Source organism: Oncorhynchus gorbuscha, unplaced genomic scaffold (assembly GCF_021184085.1).
Source record: "Oncorhynchus gorbuscha isolate QuinsamMale2020 ecotype Even-year unplaced genomic scaffold, OgorEven_v1.0 Un_scaffold_27:::fragment_2:::debris, whole genome shotgun sequence".
NCBI classification, from domain to species: domain Eukaryota; kingdom Metazoa; phylum Chordata; class Actinopteri; order Salmoniformes; family Salmonidae; genus Oncorhynchus; species Oncorhynchus gorbuscha.
Window position 1 is genome coordinate 209536 of NW_025745130.1, and position 20547 is coordinate 230082.

The 20547-nt window shown below is 43.7% G+C and overlaps 1 pseudogene; it reads left to right on the forward strand.

Annotated features, from left to right (window-relative positions):
• The first annotated feature begins 1158 nt into the window (after positions 1–1158).
• LOC124017535 lies at positions 1159–19953 on the forward strand (annotated as a pseudogene).
• Positions 19954–20547: the final 594 nt, after the last annotated feature.

Consider the following 20547-nt stretch of genomic DNA (forward strand, 5'->3'; position numbering starts at 1 on the left):
TGCCTTATTATTATTTGACCATGCTGGTCATTTATGAACATTTGAACATCTTGGTCATGTTCTGTTATAATCTCTACCCGGCACAGCCAGAAGAGGACTGGCCACCCCACATAGCCCGGTTCCTCTCTAGGTTTCTTCCTAGGTTTTGGCCTTTCTAGGGAGTTTTTCCTAGCCACCGTGCTTTTACACCTGCATTGTTTGCTGTTTGGGGTTTTAGGCTGGGCTTCTGTACAGCACTTTGAGATATCAGCTGATGTACGAAGGGCTATATAAATAAATTTGATTTGATTTGATTTGATTTGATATCTGAGTATAATGTCAACATAATAGCAACCGATTGAGGAACGCCATCCTTGTCATCAAGTGTTATTTTGATTTTCTAAATTTCTGATATAAATGACAACTCACCTGTCTTTGAAGAACAATCCTACAGCACCTATGTGACTGAAAATAACACCTGTCTCCTCTATGTGTTCTGTTACAGCCAGAGACCCAGACTGGAGACACAACGGTACTGTGGTATATTCTATATTACCCAATAAAGTCAATTGGGTTCCGGTTTCATCATTTGTATCCATAAACGGAGACACAGGGGTGATCCACGCTGTTAGAGCATTTGATTAAGAGCAGTTAAGGAGATCCAAAGTCCACGTTGTAGCCAGAGACAATGGTTCTCCTCCACTCAGCAGTAACGTGGCTGTGAGTGTCTTCATAACAGATGAGAATGATGACTCTCCCCAGATATTAAACCCTGATAAAGTAGGGAACTCCTTGATGACTGAGATGGTCCCCAAAACTGCTCTGGTGTGTTTTTTTGTTTTCATATGCGTGGCAGACTCTCCTCCATACAATTGTTGAGAGCCTTGCAAACAATTTTCTGCACTTTTGTGAAACTACATGTAGTGTCGCTATTTACTACCAGCAGTAGCTTTCAAATCCATCTCTCCGCCCATTGATGCAATTTCCAGGGAGGAAGGAGACCTTATTATTGCCATGTAGGGAGGTCGCCCACTTAACATTTTAACGTGGTACATTTTGATCTACTGGTCGCAAACATTTATTTTGTTCGATAGTACTGTATTTTTTCTAATTTGGCCTATTTGGATTAAGTTGTGTTCTCTGTTGATGGAATACAGAGGATTGTCATTCTCTGCTTCGATGTTCTGCCTGTGTAATGCTCCGGGTGTCGTGGGTGTGGAGTCAAATGCAGGAGACAAAGTTCAATGCTGTGCGTCTTTACTAGCACCAACGCACCACAGGGTGCTCACAAAAGTAACGTTCCCAAACACAGGGGAAAAGTACAATAGAAAAAATCACGACTAGGCACTAAGCACGTACCTCTACAACAAAGCCGAAGGTTTACAATGAAATAATCCCGCACAACAACCAGGCGGGCCGGCTGTCTAATAAAGACAAACTAATTAAACATGAACAGGTGCTACCACTAAACATACAAGGAGGGGGAGGAAAAACAATCAGTGGCAGCTAATAGGCCGGTGATGACGACCGCCGAGCGCCACCCGCCCGGGAAGGGGAAACACCCTCGGTCGGACTCGTGACAGCCTGGCTTTGTTTATCTTCTTCCTGCGCACCAGTTATGGAGATTGAAACCAGTTATGTTCAGGAGGAGCTGAAACGCGGATTTGTTTAGATAAGGATGGGAGCAGCAAACGCTATTGTGAAATCAATCTGTATACTGGTGATGAGTTCGTCGTAGAAAGGGAGCAGCTTTGCGGTGGGAGGATTTCATGCTCAAAAATATTAAATTGGTCTGGAGAATCCTTTAGAATTACATAACATAGATCTTTGGGTTCAAAATATGAGTGACAATGCTGCACAATTTGGGGAGGATAGCGTTGCATTTGAGATCAGCCTTTAAAGGTACTCGTTTTGCGGTTAATCAGGCTCACTATGGGGATATGGGACTGAAAGCTGTTCAGAACTACACACTATAAAGGGACAACCATTTTATTCTGGCTGTTCATACCAAACCTGGTTCTGAAAAAGATGGTGAGTTAGTGTTAGAGTAAGAACCATACCAAGCACAACAGCAGGAGGTGATATTATTACTTACTGCTGTTGATGGTGGTACAACACAGAAATCTGGCACTGTATTTTGTATTGATTAAGGATCCCAATTAGCTGCTGCCAAGGCAGCCACTACTCTTCCTGGGATCCAGCTACATTCATTTGGGCTGACATCCCATTACCGGGATGATGTTACAACAGCCAGTGAAAGTGCAGGGCGCCAAATTCAAAACATCAAAAATCTCATAATTAAAATTCCTCAAACATACATGTATTTTATACCATTTTAAAGGTTCTTGTTGTTAATCCCACCACAGTGTCCGATTTCAAATATGCTTTACAGCAAAGCACCACAAACGATTATGTTAGGTCACCACCAAACGACAATAAACACAGCCATTTTTTCTAGCCAAAGATAGCAGTCACAAAAAGCACAAATAGAGATAAAATGTATCACTAACCTTTAATGATCTTCATCAGATGACACTCATAGGACTTCATGTTACACAATACATGTATGTTTTGTTTGATATAGTTCATATTTATATCAAAATATAAGTTTACATTGGCGCATTACATTCACTAGTTCCAAAAACATCCAGTGATTTTGCATAGCCACATCATTCAACAGAAATACTCATCATAAATGTAGATGATAATACAAGTTATACACATGTAATTATAGATAGACCTCTTCTTAATGCAACCGCTGTGTCTGATTTTTAAAAAAACTTTACGGAATAAGCAAACCATGCAATAATCTGAGACGGCGCTCAGAAAAATAGTCAAAATAGCCGCCATGTTGGCGTCAACCGAAACAAGAAATTACATGATAAATATTCCCTTACCTTTGATGATCTTCATCAGAAAGCACTCCAGTAATCCCAGGTCCACAATAAATGTTTGTTTTGTTCGATAATGTCCGTTATTTATGTCCAAATACCTCCTTTTGTTAGCGCGTTTAGTAAACATATCCAAATGCTCATTCTGGTCAGCGTTACGTTGGAAAAAAACTTATAAAAGTTATATTATAGGTTGAAGAAACATTTAAAACTAAGTACAGAATCATTCATTAGGATGTTTTTAACATATAGCTTCAATAAAGTTCCAACCGGAGTATTCCTTTGTGTCTGGATGAGCAATGGAACGCATGTGGATACCATGAGGAATGCGCGTGATCATAAAATGGCTGACTGCCAGACACCTGATACATTCTGCTCTCATTCAGTCCCACAACACAGTAGAAGTCTCATTCAAATGTCTATAGATGGTTGACATCTAGTGGAAGTCCTAGGAAGTGCAACATCATTAATATCTCAAGGGGATTTCAATGGGAACTGTGGTGAATACATACCAAGCTCAGATTTCTCACTTCCTGTTTTGATTTCTCCTCAGGATTTTGCCTGCCATATGAGTTATGTTATACTCACAGACATCATTCAAACAGTTTTAGAAACTTTAGAGTATTTCCTATCCAATAGTAATGATGATATGCATATATTTGCAACTGAGACTGAGGACAGGCCTTTTCCTTTGGCAACTTATTCATCCAAGCTACTCAATACTGCCCCCCAGCCATAAGAAGTTTTAAGATAGTTATACAATTACAAAATGTTACATGACATTACATTTCATAACACTTTCTTCAACCCATGAAGTGTGTTCCCTCAGGCAACTACCACATACTGTATCTACAATACAAAATCCATCTGTATGTGTGTGTAAAGTGCTTGTGTTATCATGTGTGTGCACTGTAGTTATTTATACCCGTTACTATTCTAGATGCAAATTATAATATTCCAATACTTAGCCAGGACGTCTATAAGGTCAGTGTGGCCGACTATTCTCAATTAGGTTCATTAGTTATTACTCTGACGGCAACAGATTCAGATGAGGGAGCAAATGGGGAAGATATGTACGGTTTTGGACCCATCTCAGTGGAATTGAATACATTATTTTATCTTGATCTGAAATATGGGAGACATCAGTCTAGCTGGACGGATGGACTTCGAAAGAGTCCATTTATGAAATAAGTATCCAACCAAATATGCATCAGGATTGAGGTCATTTGCCAATATAGTCGTAGAAATTACAGTTGTCAATTACAATTCCCCACTGATACATTGGACATCTCTGACCAATCCCATCCCTGAAAATGTGTTACCTGGCACAGAGGTGGGCATTATTAATGTACAGGGAAATAGGCAGGTCCCCTGCTCCATTCAACAAAATGTTCCTTTCAAACTAAACCCCTCAATCAAAAACTATTATTCTCTGGTAAATACAGATGAGCTAGACCACGAGATAATATCAGATTATAACCTGACAGATTGCATATTATAACATGACAGCACGTTGCAGGCTGATCAGACACTGAAGAGGAGCCCAGATAACTTAATAGAAGGAGTATCAACACTGCAGGAGACTTTGAGGTTACCCACTGCACTGAACACAGACGTCAATTCAATATCTATTACACATTGGTTCAACCTAATATCACTGAAATGATGTGGAAACAAAGTTGATTCAACCAGTGTGTGCCCAGTGGGATGCCTTTATTTAGGATTTATAGGAATGGTAACATGGTTTTCAGATGAGATGTTACTCATTTGCAGTATGTCTACTAGCAAACGTGCAAATCTGAAATGCATTACCCTATGTTTTATTAGCAGGTATGTCAGCAACATATGGTTTGGGTTCTAGTATTAAGAGCATTGGGCCAGTAACAAAAAGGTTGCAGGTTCGAATCACCAAATCGACTAGATGAACAATCTGTCGATGTGCCCATGATCAAGGCACTTAACCCTAATTTATCCTATAAGTCGCTCTGGATAAGAGCTTCTGCTAAATAACAAAATAAAAAATGTGGTATGGCAGTCTGGAGCAAAATTAAGTCATCAGAAGACTAACTACTGTTCTTCTTTTGGCCTGAATGTGTTTATTATTGGTCATTGGCGGCATCTACTGTACTTCTATTAGCTTGAATGTGTTTATTATTGGTCATTGGCGGCATCTACTGTACTTTTATTAGCTTGAATGTGTTTATTATTGGTCATTGGCGGCATCTACTGTACTTTTATTAGCTTGAATGTGTTTATATTGGTCATTGGCTGCATCTACTGTACTTCTATTAGCTTGAATGTGTTTATTATTGGTCATTGGCTGCATCTACTGTACTTCTATTAGCTTGAATGTGTTTATTATTGGTCATTGGCGGCATCTACTGTACTTCTATTAGCTTGAATGTGTTTATTATTGGTCATTGGCGGCATCTACTGTACTTTTATTAGCTTGAATGTGTTTATTATTGGTCATTGGCTGCATCTACTGTACTTCTATTAGCTTGAATGTGTTTATTATTGGTCATTGGCTGCATCTACTGTACTTTTATTAGCTTGAATGTGTTTATTATTGGTCATTGGCTGCATCTACTGTACTTTTATTAGCTTGAATGTGTTTATTATTGGTCATTGGCTGCATCTACTGTACTTTTATTAGCTTGAATGTGTTTATTATTGGTCATTGGCTGCATCTACTGTACTTTTATTAGCTTGAATGTGTTTATTATTGGTCATTGGCGGCATCTACTGTACTTCTATTAGCTTGAATGTGTTTATTATTGGTCATTGGCTGCATCTACTGTACTTTTATTAGCTTGAATGCATCTACTGTACTTCTATTAGCTTGAATGTGTTTATTATTCATTGGCTGCATCTACTGTACTTCTATTAGCTTGAATGTGTTTATTATTGGTCATTGGCGGCATCACTGTACTTTTATTAGCTGAATGTTTATTGGTCATTGGCTGCATCTACTGTACTTCTATTAGCTTGAATGTGTTTATTATTGGTCATTGGCGGCATCTACTGTACTTTTATTAGCTTGAATGTGTTTATTATTGGTCATTGGCTGCATCTACTGTACTTTTATTAGCTTGAATGTGTTTATTATTGGTCATTGGCTGCATCTACTGTACTTTTATTAGCTTGAATTATTTAATGTGTTTATTATTGCTTGAATGTGTTTATTATTGAATCATTGTTTGGCGGCATCTACTGTACTTCTATTAGCTTGAATGTGTTTATTATTGGTCATTGGCGGCATCTACTGTACTTCTATTAGCTTGAATGTATTTATTATTGGTCTTCTATTAGCTTGAATGTATTTATTATTGGTCATTGGCTGCATCTACTGTACTTCTATTAGCTTGAATGTGTTTATTATTGGTCATTGGCGGCATCTACTGTACTTCTATTAGCTTGAATGTGTTTATTATTGGTCATTGGCTGCATCTACTGTACTTCTATTAGCTTGAATGTGTTTATTATTGGTCATTGGCGGCATCTACTGTACTTCTATTAGCTTGAATGTGTTTATTATTGGTCATTGGCGGCATCTACTGTACTTTTATTAGCTTGAATGTGTTTATTATTGGTCATTGGCTGCATCTACTGTACTTCTATTAGCTTGAATGTGTTTATTATTGGTCATTGGCTGCATCTACTGTACTTTTATTAGCTTGAATGTGTTTATTATTGGTCATTGGCTGCATCTACTGTACTTCTATTAGCTTGAATGTGTTTATTATTGGTCATTGGCTGCATCTACTGTACTTCTATTAGCTTGAATGTGTTTATTATTGGTCATTGGCGGCATCTACTGTACTTTTATTAGCTTGAATGTGTTTATTATTGGTCATTGGCGGCATCTACTGTACTTTTATTAGCTTGAATGTGTTTATTATTGGTCATTGGCTGCATCTACTGTACTTCTATTAGCTTGAATGTGTTTATTATTGGTCATTGGCGGCATCTACTGTACTTCTATTAGCTTGAATGTGTTTATTATTGGTCATTGGCGGCATCTACTGTACTTTTATTAGCTTGAATGTGTTTATTATTGGTCATTGGCTGCATCTACTGTACTTTTATTAGCTTGAATGTATTTATTATTGGTCATTGGCTGCATCTACTGTACTTCTATTAGCTTGAATGTGTTTATTATTGGTCATTAGCGGCATCTACTGTACTTCTATTAGCTTGAATGTGTTTATTATTGGTCATTGGCGGCATCTACTGTACTTCTATTAGCTTGAATGTATTTATTATTGGTCATTGGCTGCATCTACTGTACTTCTATTAGCTTGAATGTGTTTATTATTGGTCATTGGCGGCATCTACTGTACTTCTATTAGCTTGAATGTGTTTATTATTGGTCATTGGCTGCATCTACTGTACTTCTATTAGCTTGAATGTGTTTATTATTGGTCATTGGCTGCATCTACTGTACTTTTATTAGCTTGAATGTGTTTATTATTGGTCATTGGCTGCATCTACTGTACTTCTATTAGCTTGAATGTGTTTATTATTGGTCATTGGCTGCATCTACTGTACTTCTATTAGCTTGAATGTGTTTATTATTGGTCATTGGCGGCATCTACTGTACTTTTATTAGCTTGAATGTGTTTATTATTGGTCATTGGCGGCATCTACTGTACTTTTATTAGCTTGAATGTGTTTATTATTGGTCATTGGCTGCATCTACTGTACTTCTATTAGCTTGAATGTGTTTATTATTGGTCATTGGCGGCATCTACTGTACTTCTATTAGCTTGAATGTGTTTATTATTGGTCATTGGCGGCATCTACTGTACTTTTATTAGCTTGAATGTGTTTATTATTGGTCATTGGCTGCATCTACTGTACTTTTATTAGCTTGAATGTATTTATTATTGGTCATTGGCTGCATCTACTGTACTTCTATTAGCTTGAATGTGTTTATTATTGGTCATTGGCGGCATCTACTGTACTTCTATTAGCTTGAATGTGTTTATTATTGGTCATTGGCGGCATCTACTGTACTTCTATTAGCTTGAATGTATTTATTATTGGTCATTGGCTGCATCTACTGTACTTCTATTAGCTTGAATGTGTTTATTATTGGTCATTGGCGGCATCTACTGTACTTCTATTAGCTTGAATGTGTTTATTATTGGTCATTGGCTGCATCTACTGTACTTCTATTAGCTTGAATGTGTTTATTATTGGTCATTGGCGGCATCTACTGTACTTCTATTAGCTTGAATGTGTTTATTATTGGTCATTGGCGGCATCTACTGTTCTTCTATTAGCTTGAATGTATGTATTATTCTAGGCTGTTATTTTGTATCGTGAGAAATAATAATAATAATAATAATAATATAGACTAGAACATTCAAATCAGGCTAGGTATTCTATTCCGTCTGTAGCCTACTGGTGCATATAGGCACCTTGTTCACCCCTAAACTGAAATTCAATAATGTGTAAGACACATCTTCTCAATACTACTCAGTAATATCAATGTGATATGTTCTCCTTTCCAGCACTGTATCCAAGGTTTTTTTTCTGCTAAATTCAAGTTTTTCTATTATTTTAATATATTCTGTTTCAGTAAAAATTACTGTGACTTAAATCAATAGATTCACACATTGAAAATACATATTCATCATGTTCAATTCCGAGGAAGCTACGCCAGTAGTGTTTCAGAACCACACAGATGGACAGCGCCACCGAGAAGCGTATTTTTCAGTGGGACCGTGCTCATTCTCGACCTATCAGTTTTTAAGTAAAAAGTATAACTAGATATATTTTGTAAGTAATGTTTGAAATTGAATAACACATTAATCCCATTTGTATGCTATATCTGTTTTACTTCCCAGCAGGAAATCACACTCACACTTTTTATTGAAACAGTCTACCCTAAATCTCATGGGACCTTATAGTTTTACGATGCTTCATTTCTAAAAAAAAAAACGAGTTCAATTACAAATCCAAGATTCTGTTGGTAGATGAACGAGCTTCCTTCTGAGTGAGGCTCATGATGCCGATATAGGATAAAACGCAGTTAGGATAAATATAGGATAATATAGGATAAAACGCAAACCATTTGTTTTGGGTGTTCATTCAAACCCAGATGGTGGAAAATACAGTGAGTTAGTTGTAGAGAAGGAGTTAGATCGAGAACAACAGCAGGAGGTGACATTGTTACTTACTGCGGTTGATGGTGGGACTACACAGAGATCTGGTACTGTAGTTATACATGTCACTGTTCTAGATGCTAATGATAATATTCCAGTTTTTACTCAGAACGTTTACAAGGTCAGTCTACCGGAAAATTCTCCTTTAGGCACGGTAGCGAGTACAGTGATGGCTACTTATGCAGATGAGGGACCTAATGATGAGGTGACCTATTAACTCAGACGTATAAGTAACAAAGCTGGGAAGCTGTTTTCTATGAACAAGACAACCGGGGAAATAAACATAATTGGCCCCATTGACTTTGAAGAGGAAACATATTATGAAATAAGTGTACAGGCAGAAGATGGTTTGGGTCAGCCTTAAATTGTAAAGTTATTGTCATGCAGGTGAAAGAGGACCCAAAAGCGACTTGGCGAAAACAGAGTCTTTAATCCAGTAAAGTAAATACAATCAAAAAAACACAACTTTCACTCGAAATGACGAGGACAAACTGGAGACTCGATCTTGAACAGCAGGTGAACAGCAGGTTGCCTCGGGAAGGCACTTGAACCAAACAGACTCAGACACCTGCTCACCACGCAGCATCTGAGGAAAACACGACACGACAGGGCGATACACAAACACAGCACGGTGAATTCTAGACAAGGAACCGACAGGGCAGAAACGAATAACAAGGAGAGAAATAGGGACTCTAATCAGGGAAATGGATCGGGAACAGGTGTGGGAAGACTAAATGATTGATTAGGGGAATAGGAACAGCTGGGAGCAGGAACGGAACGATAGAGAGAAGAGAGAGCGGGAGAGTGAGAGAGGGAGGGGGAGAGAGAGGGATAGAAAGAGGGAAAGAACCTAATAAGACCAGCAGAGGGAAACGAATAGAAGGAGAAGAACAGGGACAAGGCATGATAATCAATGACAAAACATGACAGTACCCCCCCACTCACCGAGCGCCTCCTGGCGCACTCGAGGAGGAATCCTGGCGGCAACGGAGGAAATCATCAATGAGTGAACGGTCCAGCACGTCCCGAGACGGAACCCAACTCCTCTCCTCAGGACCGCAACCCTCCCAATCCACTAAGTATTGGTGACCCCGTCCCCGAGAACGCATGTCCATGATCTTATGTACCTTGTAAATAGGTGCGCTCTCGACAAGGACGGGAGGGGGGGGGAGGGAAGACGAACGGGAGTGCGAAGAAAGGGCTTGACACAGGAGACATGGAAGACAGGATGGACGCGACGAAGATGTCGCGGAAGAAGCAGTCGCACAGCGACAGGATTGACGACCGGCAGGAGGAGAGTTACCCGACTTAGTCTGCGCGCAGTCCGAACAAGCAGCCACGAAACGGCGCGTGTTACGCTCCTGAGTCGGCCACCAAAAGCGCTGGCGAATAGACGCAAGAGTGCCTCGAACACCGGGATGACCAGCTAACTTGGCAGAGTGAGCCCACTGAAGAACAGCCAGACGAGTGGAAACAGGAACGAAAAGGAGGTTACTAGGACAAGCGCGCGGCGACGCAGTGTGCGTGAGTGCTTGCTTAACCTGTCTTTCAATTCCCCAGACTGTTAACCCGACAACACGCCCATAAGGAAGAATCCCCTCGGGATCAGTAGAAGCCACAGAAGAACTAAACAGACGGGATAAGGCATCAGGCTTGGTGTTCTTGCTACCCGGACGGTAAGAAATCACAAACTCGAAACGAGCGAAAAACAACGCCCAACGAGCTTGACGGGCATTAAGTCGTTTGGCAGAACGGATGTACTCAAGGTTCTTATGGTCTGTCCAAACGACAAAAGGAACGGTCGCCCCCTCCAACCACTGTCGCCATTCGCCTAGGGCTAAGCGGATGGCGAGCAGTTCACGGTTACCCACATCATAGTTGCGCTCAGATGGCGACAGGCGATGAGAAAAATAAGCGCAAGGATGAACCTTATCGTCAGACTGGAAGCGCTGGGATAGAATGGCTCCCACGCCTACCTCTGAAGCGTCAACCTCGACAATGAATTGTCTAGTGACGTCAGGAGTAACGAGGATAGGAGCGGACGTAAAACGTTCTTTTAGAAGATCAAAAGCTCCCTGGGCGGAACCGGACCACTTAAAACACGTCTTGACAGAAGTAAGAGCTGTGAGAGGGGCAGCAACTTGACCGAAATTACGAATGAAACGCCGATAGAAATTAGCGAAACCTAAAAAGCGCTGCAACTCGACACGTGACCTTGGAACGGGCCAATCACTGACAGCTTGGACCTTAGCGGAATCCATCTGAATGCCTTCAGCGGAAATAACGGAACCGAGAAAAGTAACGGAGGAGACATGAAAAGAGCACTTCTCAGCCTTTACGTAGAGACAATTCTCTAAAAGGCGCTGTAGAACACGTCGGACGTGCTGAACATGAATCTCGAGTGACGGAGAAAAAATCAGGATATCGTCAAGATAGACAAAAACAAAGATGTTCAGCATGTCTCTCAGAACATCATTAACTAATGCCTGAAAAACAGCTGGCGCATTGGCGAGACCAAACGGCAGAACCCGGTACTCAAAATGCCCTAACGGAGTGTTAAACGCCGTTTTCCACTCGTCCCCCTCTCTGATGCGCACGAGATGGTAAGCGTTACGAAGGTCCAACTTAGTAAAGCACCTGGCTCCCTGCAGAATCTCGAAGGCTGATGACATAAGGGGAAGCGGATAACGATTCTTAACCGTTATGTCATTCAGCCCTCGATAATCCACGCAGGGGCGCAGAGTACCGTCCTTCTTCTTAACAAAAAAGAACCCCGCCCCGGCCGGAGAGGAAGAAGGCACTATGGTACCGGCGTCAAGAGACACAGACAAATAATCCTCGAGAGCCTTACGTTCGGGAGCCGACAGAGAGTATAGTCTACCCCGAGGAGGAGTGGTCCCCGGAAGGAGATCAATACTACAATCATACGACCGGTGAGGAGGAAGGGAGTTGGCTCGGGACCGACTGAAGACCGTGCGCAGATCATGATATTCCTCCGGCACTCCTGTCAAATCGCCAGGTTCCTCCTGAGAAGTAGGGACAGAAGAAACGGGAGGGATGGCAGACATTAAACATTTCACATGACAAGAAACGTTCCAGGATAGGATAGAATTACTAGACCAATTAATAGAAGGATTATGACATACTAGCCAGGGATGACCCAAAACAACAGGTGTAAACGGTGAACGAAAAATCAAAAAAGAAATAGTCTCACTGTGGTTACCAGATACTGTGAGGGTTAAAGGTAGTGTCTCAAATCTGATACTGGGAAGATGACTACCATCTAAGGCTAACATGGGCGTAGGCTTCTCTAACTCTCTGAAAGGAATGTCATGTTTCCGAACCCATGCTTCGTCCATGAAACAACCCTCAGCCCCAGAGTCTATCAAGGCACTACATGTAGCACCCGAACCGGTCCAGCGTAGATGGACCGACAAAGTAGTACAGGATTTTGATGGAGAGACTTGAGTAGTTGCGCTCACCTGTAGCCCTCCGCTTACTGATGAGCTCTGGCTTTTACTGGACATGAATTAACAAAATGTCCAGCAACTCCGCAATAGAGGCACAGGCGGTTGGTGATCCTCCGTTCCCTCTCCTTAGTCGAGATGCGAATCCCTCCCAGCTGCATGGGCTCAGTCTCTGAGCCAGAGGAGGGAGATGGTTGCGATGCGGAGCAGGGAAACACCGTTGATGCGAGCTCTCTTCCACGAGCCCGGTGACGAAGATCTACCCGTCGTTCTATGCGGATGGCGAGAGCAATCAAAGAGTCCACATCTGAAGGAACCTCCCGGGAGAGAATCTCATCCTTAACCACTGCGTGGAGTCCCTCCAGAAAACGAGCGAGCAGCGCCGGCTCGTTCCACTCACTAGAGGCAGCAAGAGTGCGAAACTCAATAGAATAATCCGTTATGGACCGTTCACCTTGGCATAGGGAAGCCAGGGCCCTAGAAGCCTCCCTACCAAAAACTGAACGGTCAAAAACCCGAATCATCTCCTCTTTAAAGTTCTGGTACTTGTTAGAGCAATCAGCCCTTGCCTCCCAGATAGCTGTGCCCCATTCTCGAGCCCGGCCAGTAAGGAGTGAAATGACGTAAGCAACCCGAGCTCTCTCTCTAGAGTATGTGTTGGGTTGGAGAGAGAACACAATCTCACACTGCGTGAGAAAGGAGCGGCACTCAGTGGGCTGCCCGGAGTAGCAAGGTGGGTTATTAACCCTAGGTTCTGGAGGCTCGGCAGGCCAGGAAGTAACAGGTGGCACGAGACGAAGACTCTGGAACTGTCCAGAGAGGTCGGAAACCTGAGCGGCCAGGTTCTCCACGGCATGGCGAGCAGCAGACAATTCCTGCTCGTGTCTGCCGAGCATGGCTCCTTGGATCTCGACGGCAGTGTAACGAGCGTCTGAAGTCGCTGGGTCCATTCCTTGGTCGGTTCCTTCTGTCATGCAGGTGAAAGAGGACCCAAAAGCGACTTGGCGAAAACAGAGTCTTTAATCCAGTAAAGTAAATACAATCAAAAAACACAACTTTCACTCGAAATGACGAGGACAAACTGGAGACTCGATCTTGAACAGCAGGTGAACAGCAGGTTGCCTCGGGAAGGCACTTGAACCAAACAGACTCAGACACCTGCTCACCACGCAGCATCTGAGGAAAACACGACACGACAGGGCGATACACAAACACAGCACGGTGAATTCTAGACAAGGAACCGACAGGGCAGAAACGAATAACAAGGAGAGAAATAGGGACTCTAATCAGGGAAAAGGATCGGGAACAGGTGTGGGAAGACTAAATGATTGATTAGGGGAATAGGAACAGCTGGGAGCAGGAACGGAACGATAGAGAGAAGAGAGAGCGGGAGAGTGAGAGAGGGAGGGGGAGAGAGAGGGATAGAAAGAGGGAAAGAACCTAATAAGACCAGCAGAGGGAAACGAATAGAAGGAGAAGAACAGGGACAAGGCATGATAATCAATGACAAAACATGACAGTTATTATCGAAATCACATGTGAATGACAATGCACCAAACATATTTATCAAATCGCTTAGAAATCCCATCCCTGAGAATGTGTTACATGGCACAAAGGTGGGCATCATTAAATGTACAGAATGAAGACTGAGGGAAATAGACAAGTCAGCTGCTCCATTCAACAGAATGTTCCTTTTAAAATAAAACCCCTCAATGAGAAACTATTACTCTCTGCTAACTACAATCGAATTAGTTTGTGAAATAGTATCAGATTTTAACTTAACTATCACTGCCACTGACGAGGGGTCCCCACCCTTATCCTTCCCAAAGACTATTCATTTATCTGTGTCAGACATGAATGACAACCCACCTGTCTTTGAAGAACAATCCTACAGCACCTATGTGACTGAAAATAACAAGTCTGGCTCCTCTATGTGTTCTGTTACTGCCAGAGGCCCAGACTGGAGACACAACGGTACAGGGGTCTATTCTCTATTGCCCAGTGAGATCAACGGTATTCCGGGGTCCTCATTGTTATCCCATTAATGGAGACACGGGCGGATCCAAGCTGTTCGATAATTTGATTATGAGCCGTTTAGGATCTTCAACGTCCATGTTGTAGCCAGAGACAATGATTCTCCTCCACTCAGCAGTAACGTGACTGTGAGTGTCTTCATAACAGATGAGAATGACAACTCTCCCCAGATATTATACCCTGCTCCAGCAGGGAACTTCTTGATGACCGAGATGGTCCTTAAAGCTGCTCTGGTGTGTTCCCTGGTTTCCAAGGTGATAGCTGTTGATGCTGAATCTGGACAGAACACCTGGCTTTCATATAAGATAGTGAAATCAAATGATCTGGGACTTTTCACTATTGGTCTCCACAGTGGAGAGATCAGGGCATAGTGGGACATTTCTGAATCTGACTGTATGAAGCAGAACCTTGTGATATCAGTTAATGATAACGGACAACCCTCTCTCTCTACAACCTGTGATGTATATTTACTAATATCAGATAACTTGGCTGAAGTTCCAGAACTGAAAGACATGGCTTATGAGGATAGTTTCAAACTAACTTCCCAATTGATCATCACACTGGTTTCTTTCACCACTTTTTTCCTAACTTTCATTATTGTCATCCTGGCCATTAGGTTCTACCATAGGAGAATGCCTAGGATGTTGTTTGATGGAGGAGTCGCCATTCCCAGTGCGTATTTCTCTCCCAACTATGCAGAGGTGGATGCATAAATGACAGCGGGTACACGTACAAGTGACTTCAAGTTTGTAAGATCTTACAATGACAGCATGCTGCCTGCTGATCTTACATTGAAGAGACAAGTTGAGCCTATTGGAGAAAGTACAATTACTCAGAACAGTGCAGAAGATTGTGATGAGGTAAGATAACAGTGGTCTGATATAATTTGCTGAATTACCAAATTGAAATGTGCAGTTTGAATATCCACTTAAGGCTCATAAGCATTTAAAGCATGGTAGGCTTGTTTTGTTATGCAGGTGAAGGAGGACCCAAACGCGACTTAACAGAAACAGAGTTTATTAATGCTCAAAACCGAATAACTGAAATCCTCTAGATAGTAGAGGGGAAAACAACTGGAGAAGCGGCCACAGACTGCAGGTCGCTTCGGGTAGGCGCAGGCCGTAGTCAACTGAGACACCTGCTCACACGCAGCGTCTGAAGAAGGCACAAAACACGACAGGACAGGGTGATACACAATCACGGCAAAAAACACGACAGGACAGGGCGAAACGCAATTACAGCATGGAATACAAAACAAGGAACCGAAGGAACAGGAACGGATCACAAAGGAATAAATAGGGAATCTAATCAGGGGAAAGGATCGGGAACAGGTGTGGGAAGACTAAATGATGATTAGGGAATAGGAACAGCTGGGAGCAGGAACGGAACGACAGAGAGAAGAGAGAGCGAGAGAGTGAGAGAGGGAGGGGGAGAGAGAGGGATAGGAGGGAAAGAACCAAATAAGACCAGCAGAGGGAAACGAATAGCATGGGGAGCACAGGGACAAGACATGATAATAAATGACAAACATGACAGTACCCCCCACTCACCGAGCGCCTCCTGGCGCTCTCGAGGAGGAACACTGGCAGCAACGGAGGAAATCATAGATCAAACGGTCCAGCACGTCCCGAGAAAGAACCCAACTCCTCTCCTCAGGACCGTAACGAAAAACGATAAAAAGGGAAACTAGGGTACTACTCTAAAAAAAAATGAGAACTAGGGACAGACTGAGACACAGCAAGGGCAGGGACAAGAACAGGAGAGATGCGATGGCAGGGAACAGACTGAGACCCAGCAAGACCAGGAGCAGAAGCAGAAAAAAATTACCAGACTTCTTCTGCGCGCAGTCTGAACACGCAGCCACGAAACGGCGCGTGTCACGCTCCTGAGTCGGCCACCAAAAGCGCTGGCGAATAGACGCAAGAGTGCCTCGAACACCGGGATGACCAGCTAACTTGGCAGAGTGAGCCCACTGAAGAACAGCCAGACGAGTGGAAACAGGAACGAAAAGGAGGTTACTAGGACAAGCGCGGCGACGCAGTGTGCGTGAGTGCTTGCTTAACCTGTCTTTCAATTCCCCAGACTGTCAACCCGACAACACGCCCATAAGGAAGAATCCCCTCGAGATCAGTAGAAGCCACAGAAGAACTAAACAGACGGGATAAGGCATCAGGCTTGGTGTTCTTGCTACCCGGACGGTAAGAAATCACAAACTCGAAACGAGCGAAAAACAACGCCCAACGAGCTTGACGGGCATTAAGTCGTTTGGCAGAACGGATGTACTCAAGGTTCTTATGGTCTGTCCAAACGACAAAAGGAACGGTCGCCCCCTCCAACCACTGTCGCCATTCGCCTAGGGCTAAGCGGATGGCGAGCAGTTCACGGTTACCCACATCATAGTTGCGCTCAGATGGCGACAGGCGATGAGAAAAATAAGCGCAAGGATGAACCTTATCGTCAGACTGGAAGCGCTGGGATAGAATGGCTCCCACGCCTACCTCTGAAGCGTCAACCTCGACAATGAATTGTCTAGTGACGTCAGGAGTAACGAGGATAGGAGCGGACGTAAACGTTCTTTTAGAAGATCAAAAGCTCCCTGGGCGGAACCGGACCACTTAAAACACGTCTTGACAGAAGTAAGAGCTGTGAGAGGGGCAGCAACTTGACCGAAATTACGAAAGAAACGCCGATAGAAATTAGCGAAACCTAAAAGCGCTGCAACTCGACACGTGACCTTGGAACGGGCCAATCACTGACAGCTTGGACCTTAGCGGAATCCATCTGAATGCCTTCAGCGGAAATAACGGAACCGAGAAAAGTAACGGAGGAGACATGAAAAGAGCACTTCTCAGCCTTTACGTAGAGACAATTATCTAAAAGGCGCTGTAGAACACGTCGAACGTGCTGAACATGAATCTCGAGTGACGGAGAAAAAAATCAGGATATCGTCAAGATAGACAAAAACAAAAATGTTCAGCATGTCTCTCAGAACATCATTAACTAATGCCTGAAAAACAGCTGGCGCATTGGCGAGACCGAACGGCAGAACCCGGTACTCAAAATGCCCTAACGGAGTGTTAAACGCCGTTTTCCACTCGTCCCCCTCTCTGATGCGCACGAGATGGTAAGCGTTACGAAGGTCCAACTTAGTAAAGCACCTGGCTCCCTGCAGAATCTCGAAGGCTGATGACATAAGGGGAAGCGGATTACGATTCTTAACCGTTATGTCATTCAGCCCTCGATAATCCACGCAGGGGCGCAGAGTACCGTCCTTCTTCTTAACAAAAAAGAACCCCGCCCCGGCCGGAGAAGAAGAAGGCACTATGGTACCGGCGTCAAGAGACACAGACAAATAATCCTCGAGAGCCTTACGTTCGGGAGCCGACAGAGAGTATAGTCTACCTCGAGGAGGCGTGGTCCCTGGAAGGAGATCAATACTACAATCATACGACCGGTGAGGAGGAAGGGAGTTGGCTCGGGACCGACTGAAGACCGTGCGCAGATCATGATATTCCTCCGGCACTCCTGTCAAATCGCCAGGTTCCTCCTGAGAAGTAGGGAGAGAAGACAAACGGGAGGGATGGCAGACATTAAACACTTCACATGACAAGAAACGTTCCAGGATAGGATAGAATTACTAGACCAATTAATAGAAGGATTATGACATACTAGCCAGGGATGACCCAAAACAACAGGTGTAAACGGTGAACGGAAAATCAAAAAAGAAATAGTCTCACTGTGGTTACCAGATACTGTGAGAGTTAAAGGTAGTGTCTCAAATTTGATACTGGGAAGATGACTACCATCTAAGGCAAACATGGGCGTAGGCTTGTCTAATGGTCTGAAAGGAATGTTATGTTTCCGAACCCATGCTTCGTCCATGAAACAACCCTCAGCCCCAGAGTCAATCAAGGCGCTGCATGTAGCACCCGAACCGGTCCAGCGTAGATGGACCGACATAGTAGTACAAGATCTAGATGAAGGGACCTGAGTAGTAGCGCTCACCAGTAGCCCTCCGCTTACTGATGGGCTCTGGCCTCTTACTGGACATGAAATAACAAAATGTCCAGCAACTCCGCAATAGAGGCACAGGCGGTTGGTGATCCTCTGTTCCCTCTCCTTATTCGAGATGCGAATCCCTCCCAGCTGCATGGGCTCAGTCTCAAAGCCAGAGGAGGGAGATGGTTGCGATGCGGAGCAGGGAAACACCGTTGATGCGAGCTCTCTTCCACGAGCCCGGTGACGAAGATCTACCCGTCGTTCTATGCGGATGGCGAGAGCAATCAAAGAGTCCACATCTGAAGGAACCTCCCGGGAAAGAATCTCATCCTTAACCGCTGCGTGGAGTCCCTCCAGAAAACGAGCGAGCAGCGCCGGCTCGTTCCACTCACTAGAGGCAGCAAGAGTGCGAAACTCAATGGAATAATCCGTTATGGACCGTTCACCTTGGCATAAGGAAGCCAGGTTCTCCACGGCATGGCGAGCAGCAGACAATTCCTGCTCGTGTCTGCCGAGCATGGCTCCTTGGATCTTGACGGCAGTGTAAACAGCGTCTGAAGTCGCTGGGTCCATTCTTTGATCGGTTCCTTCTGTTATGCAGGTGAAGGAGGACCCAAACGCGACTTAACAGAAACAGAGTTTATTAATGCTCAAAACCGAATAACTGAAATCCTCTAGATAGTAGAGGGGAAAACAACTGGAGAAGCGGCCACAGACTGCAGGTCGCTTCGGGTAGGCGCAGGCCGTAGTCAACTGAGACACCTGCTCACACGCAGCGTCTGAAGAAGGCACAAAACACGACAGGACAGGGTGATACACAATCACGGCAAAAAACACGACAGGACAGGGCGAAACGCAATTACAGCATGGAATACAAAACAAGGAACCGAAGGAACAGGAACGGATCACAAAGGAATAAATAGGGAATCTAATCAGGGGAAAGGATCGGGAACAGGTGTGGGAAGACTAAATGATGATTAGGGGAATAGGAACAGCTGGGAGCAGGAACGGAACGACAGAGAGAAGAGAGAGCGAGAGAGTGAGAGAGGGAGGGGGGAGAGAGAGGGATAGGAGGGAAAGAACCAAATAAGACCAGCAGAGGGAAACGAATAGCATGGGGAGCACAGGGACAAGACATGATAATAAATGACAAACATGACATGTTTAGCCTATACTTAATTCAATAAATGTAGTAAACTGTTCCAGTGTGCTTATTTTCTGCCATTGGTTTTGCTCCTCTCTCTTATGATAACTTTGTCCATGAAAATATTTTGATTCAGCGCCCACTTTTTCATGTTTTTAAACATTTCTGGACATTTTGTAACTTGAAATGGGTAGCCACAGGCTCTAAATATTTGCCAAAAGTGTCTTTCTGTCTTTTTTTTCGTGTAGTGTCGACGCAAGGTTTAAGAGGTTTAAGAGATCCTGCACAAAAACATCCTGTGGCGGACTGCAATAGCATCAAAGAGTCCCTGCGATATGCAACTGTTCAGGGAAGTCAGGAACCAATACACGCAGTCAGTCAGGAAAGCAAAGGCCAGCTTCTTCAGGCAGAAATTTGCATCCTGTAGCTCTAACCCCAAAAAGTTATGGGACACTGTGAAGTCAATGGAGAACAAGAGCACCTCCTTCCAGCTGCCCACTGCACTGAGGCTAGGTAACACGGTCACCACCGATAAATCCATGATTATCGAAAACATCAACAAGCATTTCTCAACGGCTGGCCATGCCTTCCGCCTGGCTACTCCAACCTCAGCCAACAGCCCCCCCCCCGCAGCTACTCGCCCAAGCCTCTCCAGGTTCTCCTTTACCCAAATCCAGATAGCAGATGTTCTGAAAGAGCTGCAAAACCTGGACCCGTACAAATCAGCTGGGCTTGACAATCTGGACCCTCTATTTCTGAAACTATCCACTGCTATTGTCGCAAACCTATTACCAGCCTGTTCAACCTCTCTTTCATATCGTCTGAGATCCCCAAGGATTGGAAAGCTGCCGCAGTCATCC